Below are 8,209 nucleotides of genomic sequence, written 5' to 3'. Positions count from 1 at the left end.
GGAGAGGCTGGTGGGAGACAGCCAGGTAGAAAGAGGGAAGGAAGAGATCCTGACACCAAGGAACAAGTGTCATGATTATTTGTATGGTACCAACTACTCACCTAGCCCTCATTTACCCATCTGTTCATTTAATAGTTACTGAGCTGGGTTCTCTGCTGGGCTTGGTAGGCAGAGAGCCTGGTCCCCAGCCCTGTCCTCGCAGGCATGAGCTGTGAGGGAGAGAGGCCTATCCGTGAGCAGCTGTAACAGAGAGTGGCAAGTGCTGTGATGGGGGACACGCACTCTGGGCAGCAGTGGAAGGTAGGCAATGTCAGGGAAACTTGAATATTGAACAGGTAGGAGTTGGGGGGATGAAAGAGATGGGTGGGGAGGTCAACTTGGGCTAAAGGAACAGAATATAGGAATGTCTGATATTAGTTTTCTATTGCTGTTTAATAAATTATCGTACATTTAGTGGCTTCAAACAACACAGATTATTCTCTTACAGTCTGAAGGTCAGAGGTCTGAAATCAGTTTCACTGGGCTAACGTCAAGGTGTGGGCAGACTTGGCTCCTTTTGGAGGCTCTGAGAGGATAATCAATTTCCTCGCCCTTTCAGCTTCTAGTGGCTGCACGTGTTCTTTGGTTTGCGGACCCTTCCTACATCTTCCAGCCTCTGCTTCCATCATTCCATCACCTTCCCCTCTGACTCCGAAGACTTCTGACTCCGTTTCTATTAGGATGGTTGTGATTACATCCACAGCACCTGATAATCCAGGATAATCTTCCCATTTTAAGAGCCTTAACTTAATCACAGTTGTAAAATCCTTTTACCATGTAAATTAACATTCCCAGGTTTGGGGAATTAGGATGTGGCTTTATTTGGGGGCCATTATTCAGCCTACCATGGGGTGGGGGGGGGTATATTATCTCACAATTTTCAAACCATCCTCTAATGTAAATCTTGTTATCCGCAGATTGAAGAGGAATCTGAGGCTCGAGATTAGGTGATTTATTTTAAACCAAAAGAGATAGATAGATTGATAGATAGATAGATGATAGTCTTTTAAAACTGAAACAAGTTACATACTTATTATTTTTAAATGATTTATAAGCCATATAAAAGAATACAGAGAAAAATGCAAAAAGTCACTCAAAAATCTCACCACCCAGAAATGGTCAGTATTAACATTTGTGTGCATAAAGCATTGAGAGACTGAGAGAGAGAGGTAGAAATAGAGCCAGACAGATAGAAAAATGAATGAGACATACTACAGAAGCTATTTTCTTAACCAAAGTACAAAGTGTACTGTTACTTGAATTTAATAGAGGGGAAAGAAACTAAAGTGAAAATGAAGGAATAGCTGAACTTCAGCTAAATATTCCTTCACCTCAAAAAAATATTCATTCTTAAAAGACCCCTCTCAAGAAAAACGATTGCAGTCAAGAGATTGGAGTAGGATTTTTTACAATTATGTTTCAGTTTTATACGCGTATTAGTTGCTCTGAACTGTGAAGGAAAATGTGATTCGTACTTCTGCCCTCCTTCGCCCTCCTCTCCTCCATTCCAGATTATGTTGCCAGTGTTGTTTCTACTTTATCAGGATTTATAATATTTACATTCTGTTCTGCAACTAAAATTCCCACAGTTGAATCTTTTTTTTTTTTTTTTTTTTGCGGTACGCGGGCCTCTCACTGTTGTGGCCTCTCCCGTTGCGGAGCACAGGCTCCGGACACGCAGGCTCAGCGGCCATGGCTCACGGGCCCAGCCGCTCCGCGGCATGTGGGATCTTCCCAGACCGGGGCACGAACCCGTATCCCCTGCATCGGCAGGCGGACTCTCAACCACTGCGCCACCAGGGAAGCCCCCACAGTTGAATCTTAATCTAAATGGAATTAAGTCCTTTTACCATGAATTTCCCTTTCTCAGCCCCTTATTTTGATTCATCTCTTGGCTGATTGGATTTTGTCATTGAGTCGTTTTTCCAGAAGGGCTTATGAGTTCTGCATCCCCAAATTCATGATTGAGATCAACCCCTTGGTTGGTTATGTTTTGGGGTGATACTTTTTTACCCTCAGGACTTTGTAGATTTTGATTCATTATCTTCGTTTGATGAATGTTATCTTGGAGAAATCTGAGATCAGACTGAATTTTCCCCCTGAGATGACTTGCCTTTTCTGCCTAGATTCCTAAAGTATTCTTATTTTATCCTCTAAGTTTGGTTACTAAATCAGTGTGTCTTAATGTCAGTGCTATTCCGTATCAATTCTTCTAGCATATGGTGTGCACTTCCAATCTGAATATTCAGTTCTTCCTTCATTTCAGGGAAAGCTTTCCTGTGTTTCATACCTTAATAACTTTTTCTGTTCCATTTTTGGAACCTCAACTTTAGGGCTGCTAACAGTTATGCTTATGGTAGCTTGTCTTTGTCCTATCTATTAACGTCACTCTAATTGCTTTAATATCTTTACCTTTTCCTATCACATTTACTCGATATCTCAAGCCTTTCCTACACATTACTTTGGTGTCCAGTCGTATTCATTGTGTTTTGCTGTTCCTGGTTTATTTATTACATCTGTAATGGTATTGTTTTGGTCCTTTATTATTTTCCCTTAGTTCCGTGATCTCCCTTTTCATCTCATTCTGTTATTTTATCATCTTGTCTTTGAGTTCTTGTTCTATTGATTTCATGCTATTATTAAGGCCTCTGAAGAACTTGCCAGGAATCTGCTTTTATTCCTTTGGTTGTGTTTTCTTCTAGATTGGGCTCTTTATCTATTTTTTCATTCTGTCTTCCTTGTTCCTTTCCTTCCCTCCCTCCCTCCCTTCCTCCTTTCCTTCCTTCCCACCTACTGTGGCGTCTGTGGTCTCAGTGCCTAGAGGCCATGCCCTTTCCTTTCCTCTTACATCTGCCATGGCTCACATTTAGCAGACCTCTCCTTGCTCTGGAGTTGAGCCCCTTCCCATCTTGTCTGGACCAGTTTATCTTCCCCTGGGAGCTACCGTTTAAAAGTTGACTGTTGCTTCCACACCCATCCGCCCCATTTCTGCAGCCTCTCGAGGGTGGCTTGGCTGGGGCTGCCTGCTGACCTTGATGGGGCCTGAGCGCTGCCTCTCCTCTGAGGCCCTGTTAGACATGCTGCTCCAGCTGGCGGGTGGGGCACATCCCATCCTGTGGGCTTTGGCTTGCCGCCCTAACCTCAGCCCAGCACCCTGGAAGATGCCGAGCCAAGGCAGCTCTTCCTGCCTCTCCAGAGGTCTCGTGGAGGAACATAGGGGCTTCAATTTACAAAGGGTTTTTTCCCCCAGATTTTTCCTAAGGCTACCTACTCACGCGACAGTCCACATCTCTCAGATTACAGTATATTAGTGAGAATTCTTGGTGTTCTGTTGACTTGCCTTTTCTCAATGCTACTTTTGGGCACGGGGTTAGGAGACACACCACTCACTCACTGCACCAGAATCTTCTGTTATTTTCCTTGGCTATCACATTTTAAGGTTTATAAAAGGAATTTCCAGGCTTCCCTGGTGGCGCAGTGGTTGGGAGTCCGCTGCCAATGCAGGCAACACAGGTTCGAATCCTGGTCCGGGAAGATCCCACATGCCGTGGAGAAACTAAGCCCGTACGCCACAACTACTGAGCCCGCGCACCACAATTACTGAAGCCCGCGCGCCTAGAGCCCGTGTTCCACGGTGGGAGAAGCCACCGCAGTGAGGGGCCCGCATGCCGCAGCGAAGAGTGGCCCCCGCTCGCTGCAACTAGAGAAGGCTTGCGTGCAGCAACGAAGACTTAACTCAGTCAAAAATAAATGAATGAAATAAATACATTAAAAAGAAAAGAATTTCCTTGTTTGGTTGGACTTGAGCTCGTAACAGCATTTTTGTTTTGGTTTGTTTGGGCTTTTGTTTAGTTTGTTGGTGGGGGGTAGGATGGAGTGGAGTGATTCTGTGACTGTGGCGTCACTTTGCCGTCCTGTCTCAGAGATTCCCAGACTTGCTCTGTCCATACCTCCCCCCTCAGAGCCCTCCTCTGGGCAAGATCCTAGCAGCACTGCCCCCATCACTTTCAGGTCTCAGAGGTGAGACAGGGGCCCGCCGGACTAGGCCTCAGCACACAGTGGGTGCCCAGCCCACGGTAAAGCGGGAATGAGCAGGGAGTGTCTCATGCGGGCAGCATCAGAGGGACCTCAAACGCTTCACAGGAGCGCATCGGGCAGGGAACAGCATGAACCAAGGCATGGTGATAGGAGAGCTAGAAACAATGATCGGGGATCGGGGTAGGGTGGGGTGAGGGTGAGGTATCCAGCTGAAGGAGTGCCAGCTGAAGGGGGCAGGAGGAGAGAAGCTGGAGAGGAGGGCAGGCAGGGCCTAGGCGTGCAGACTGGCCTGGGGGCTGCCCCTGTGTGTGACCAAAGCCCTTAGTGTCTGGACTCTCAGGGATATTCTGGTGGGCAGGGGCGGGCACAGGTAGGGGAAGCCTGGTCCTACCTCTCCTCCCTATCTCAGCCCCTGCCAGGGGAACTTCTCTGACTGCGTCACTGCCATGGCCTCCCTGTCCTGGTGTCCCAGGAGGCTCCTGCTCTCTCCACCACAGCCACAGGCAAGGCCTCCGCCCAGCCGCACTGGGCACACACTGACACATCACAGACATGCCCCTGCTCACCCAGTCACACAAAAGCATAACTGCACGGCCGTGCACCATCACACAAACTTGCCCGTGATGGCGCAGCGACACACGCTATTGCCAGCACACTTTGCACACAGCCCCGCACTGTCTGGCTCCCTCTGGGCCCCTTGGCTCTGATTCTCCTGAGAGCTTGCCCTGCCCCCTGGTGGCCACTCCCCAAGCCACTGACCTTCTGGAAGGACCCAAACGGTCCACCCCCTCCAGGGCCTGGTTCCTGTGCAAAGAAGCTTCTAGCCTTAACAACCTCTCCCCTCAGCCCGGTGCCGTCCGACAAGCCCTCTTGGATCCACTTGCTCCCAGGTAGGCCTCTCCTATCAGGCCAGCGCTGTTAGGCAAGGCCTTCTCAAATAGGCTGACCAACTCTCAGTTTCCTGGGGCTGAGGGGTATTTGGTGCTAAAACTGGGCAAGTCCCAGGTAAACTAGGACGAGTTGGTGAGCCTATTCTGGGACCTGTGTGCCTCCAGAGTAGCTTCTCCTGAGACTGGACCCTTCAGATGCTCTCTGGATCAGCCTATCCCCTCAGGCTGGCCCTTCCAAACACGATCTCTTCAGCAGGGTGTCCCACACCAGTCTCCCCTCAGACTAACCATGTCACGCAGGCCCTCTCAGACCCGCTCAACTTCAGATTAGTCTTCCCCATCAGAGTGGCTCTGTCAGATAAAGCCCCTTCCAGCCTCTCTCCTCAGACTGGCTCCATCCGACTCCTCTCCTCAGACCTCCTTCCCCTCCACCCTCTTCTGCAGAGGAGAGGAGAGGGGTGTGAGGACTACACTCCAGTCCTTCTTGCCCCCAGGTCTTTAGCCTTACATCCGCAGGCAGGTGCTACCACCTGAAGGTCCTTTCTCTACCTGTCCACATCCAGTAGCTCCGGCCTGTGGGCACAGTGAACATGTGGGCCCCGAGACATAGAGACACACAGGTGCAGGACACGGGGCTGGGTTTGGAGCCAAGCATTCCGTTCTCACCATGTGACAATGAACTTTCTCAGAGTCCCAGCCTAGGGAGTTAAGTGAGCTCACCGGCTCTGGGGAGTTCTCAAAGCCAGAGGCTGCACGGAGGTATTCCTGCCTGCTGTCTCCCGACCACCTTCCCTCTCCTGGCTGGCTGCTGGGAGGCAGATGTGGGATGCATGTGCTGACAGCTGCCTGCCCGGGAGACCGAAGGGCAGGCAGGCGGCCGAGAGGGGGCAGCAGAAGCCAGGACAGCCCCCGGCTCAGGCCAGAGAGGCACAGCAGTCAGAGGCTGGGGTCTGGACCAGGGCAGGAACACACAGAGGGAGGCAAAGAGAGGGAAGGACTGCCAGACTCAGGGAAGAGGAACAGAGACACAGAGCTGGCGATGGAGATACACACACACAGAGAGAGATAGAGAGACTCTGAGATGGAGACAGACCCAGAGAGACCGAGGGAGGAAGGCAGAAAAAGAGAAGACTGAGAGATAGGAAGGAGGGACAGAGGCAAAGACAGGGATGGCGACAGAGAAAGAGACGGCTAGAGAGACAAAGAGGGCGGCAGAGACAGGGGACATACAGAGAGAGAGATGGGAGAGGGACATACAGAGAGAAACACAAGGACAGGGACCGGGACAAAGACATGTTCAGAGATAGGCATGGGACGGAGACAGAGACAGGAATGGGTTCAGAGAGAAGAGGATGGGGCAGAGACAAGTTAGTGTTATAGGAATGGGGCACAGAGGAGGGTTCCCATCCCCAGTGCCCCTTGAAGGAGCAAGGAGAACTGTAGGGAGCTGAAAGGCTGGGCTGCTGTGCACCTTGGGCCTGGGATCCAAGTCTCCCCCTGCAGTGCCCCCAACCCCCAACAGCAGTGTCTTAATTCTCCAGGTTCTGATTTAGTTCCAAGAACTGATGCCTATAGCTGTCCCCAGCTCCCCAGAACCACGATGAGCTACAACGGATGTGGAAGGGACAGCAGGCAGAGGCAGCAGCAGACGGCAGCCAAGACCCTCCAAGGCGAGGAGCCTCTGTGAGCTCGAGGGCCAGGACCCCCAAGGAGGAATGACCACCTCCGGGCTCAGGTCCAGTCTGCTCGGAGGCAATGACACTGCCCCTCCAGCCTCAGGGCTCAGGATGGGGCTGGGTCTCTCCCTTGGGGTTGGGGGCAGGGAGATGGCCCAGTCCTCCTCTCCATCGGCCTCTGAGGCTCCAGCAGTCCCCCTCCCCTCCATCTCCTCCCCAGGCCCCACGTAATTGCTTTCCCATGTTGCTAATGGAGGCCAGATTGCTGATGCCCAAGCCCTGGGTGGGCAGCGGGTGGGTCAGGGCTGACCAGGGCTCTCAAGGCAGGAAGGCAGCACAGGCCAGAGACTCCCTAATTCAGCCGTCCTACCGCAAGGACGGGGAGGTTCAGACCCACCCCGGGAATACAATGTCCTTCGTGAGAGTTGGGGACCCACTATCCCTCCACCCCTGCTGGACCTGGAGTGCAGGTTTCAGGCCCGAGCCACACCTCAGAGACCAGACAGACAGAACTGGGGGTCCAGGACACAGAGACAGGTCCACAGCCACTTCTCAGGATGTCCATCCTGGGAGCCTCTTTCTGTGGATGAGCAGTGTGCTCCCACAGCTGGGGCTAGGCTATTTGGCTCGAAACGCCACAGGCCTCTCTACCCTGACACCGGCCTTTGCTTTCCATGGCATCTCCCGCCTGGAACACCCCTCTCGTCCTTTAGTGCCCGGCCTGGAGGAGAGCCAGCCACCTTCGCTCTCAGCCCCTCACCCGCCCGGAGTCCTGTCCAGGCCTGACTCATCAGTACTCCTGGAACTGTGAACCCCTCCTCCCAGGGCATCATCCCAGGCTGGCAGCGAGACCAGCAAAGGAATGCCCATTTCCTGACCCTGGTCTGAGGAGGAGGGTTTGAACCGGAGTGCACGTGTGACGTGGGGGCAGCAGCTCAGTGGTGGTGCGCTGCTCGGTGCCTGCTTGGGCGGCGGGGGCTTGGTTGTGCGTGGACCAGTGTGTTCTGGCTTCGACTCCACTTCTCTTTTTGCTCCAGCTGCCTGGAGCGTGGCCAAGCCTGGCTCCCAGGTTGGGGCTGTGGCCTAACCCTTTGCCCCCACCCCCAGGCCGGGGGTGCCTGCCAACTTGGCCCCAGCCCCGGGCATTCTCAGCCAAGGAGCTGCAGGGAGGCGGCTCCAACAAGGGGGGCTGGACCTGAGGCAGCCAGAGGCCTCTCCTCTGAGGGGAAATCAAAGGGATCCTGGAGTCCCGGTTTAGGGACCGGAAGGGTGTGGGCAGAGGCTGTGGCGCTGGCCCAGAGACTGAGTACCCTGTAAAGCCGAAGCCCGCTCCCCTCCCACTCACACTGAGTCCTCACTGCAATCTAAACCTGGGGTAAACCTCGTACTCCGTGCTTCCCGTCCTGAAGCACGCGGCCAATGCCTGGTCACGTGCCAAGTGGCCTCCTTCGGGCAACCTCCCTGCCTGCCCTGGCCACTCTGCGCTCTGCACTCTCAGCCCTGGCTGAGCTCCAGGCCTGACCTGCTAGAACCCCGGCCTGTGTCTCCTGAATGGCAGGGGTGACA

This window comes from Hyperoodon ampullatus, assembly GCF_949752795.1.
Source record: "Hyperoodon ampullatus genome assembly, chromosome: 6".
In the NCBI taxonomy this organism is placed as follows: Eukaryota; Metazoa; Chordata; class Mammalia; order Artiodactyla; family Ziphiidae; genus Hyperoodon; species Hyperoodon ampullatus.
The sequence above is the reverse complement of the archived record's forward strand: the minus strand, read 5'-3'. Positions refer to the sequence as shown.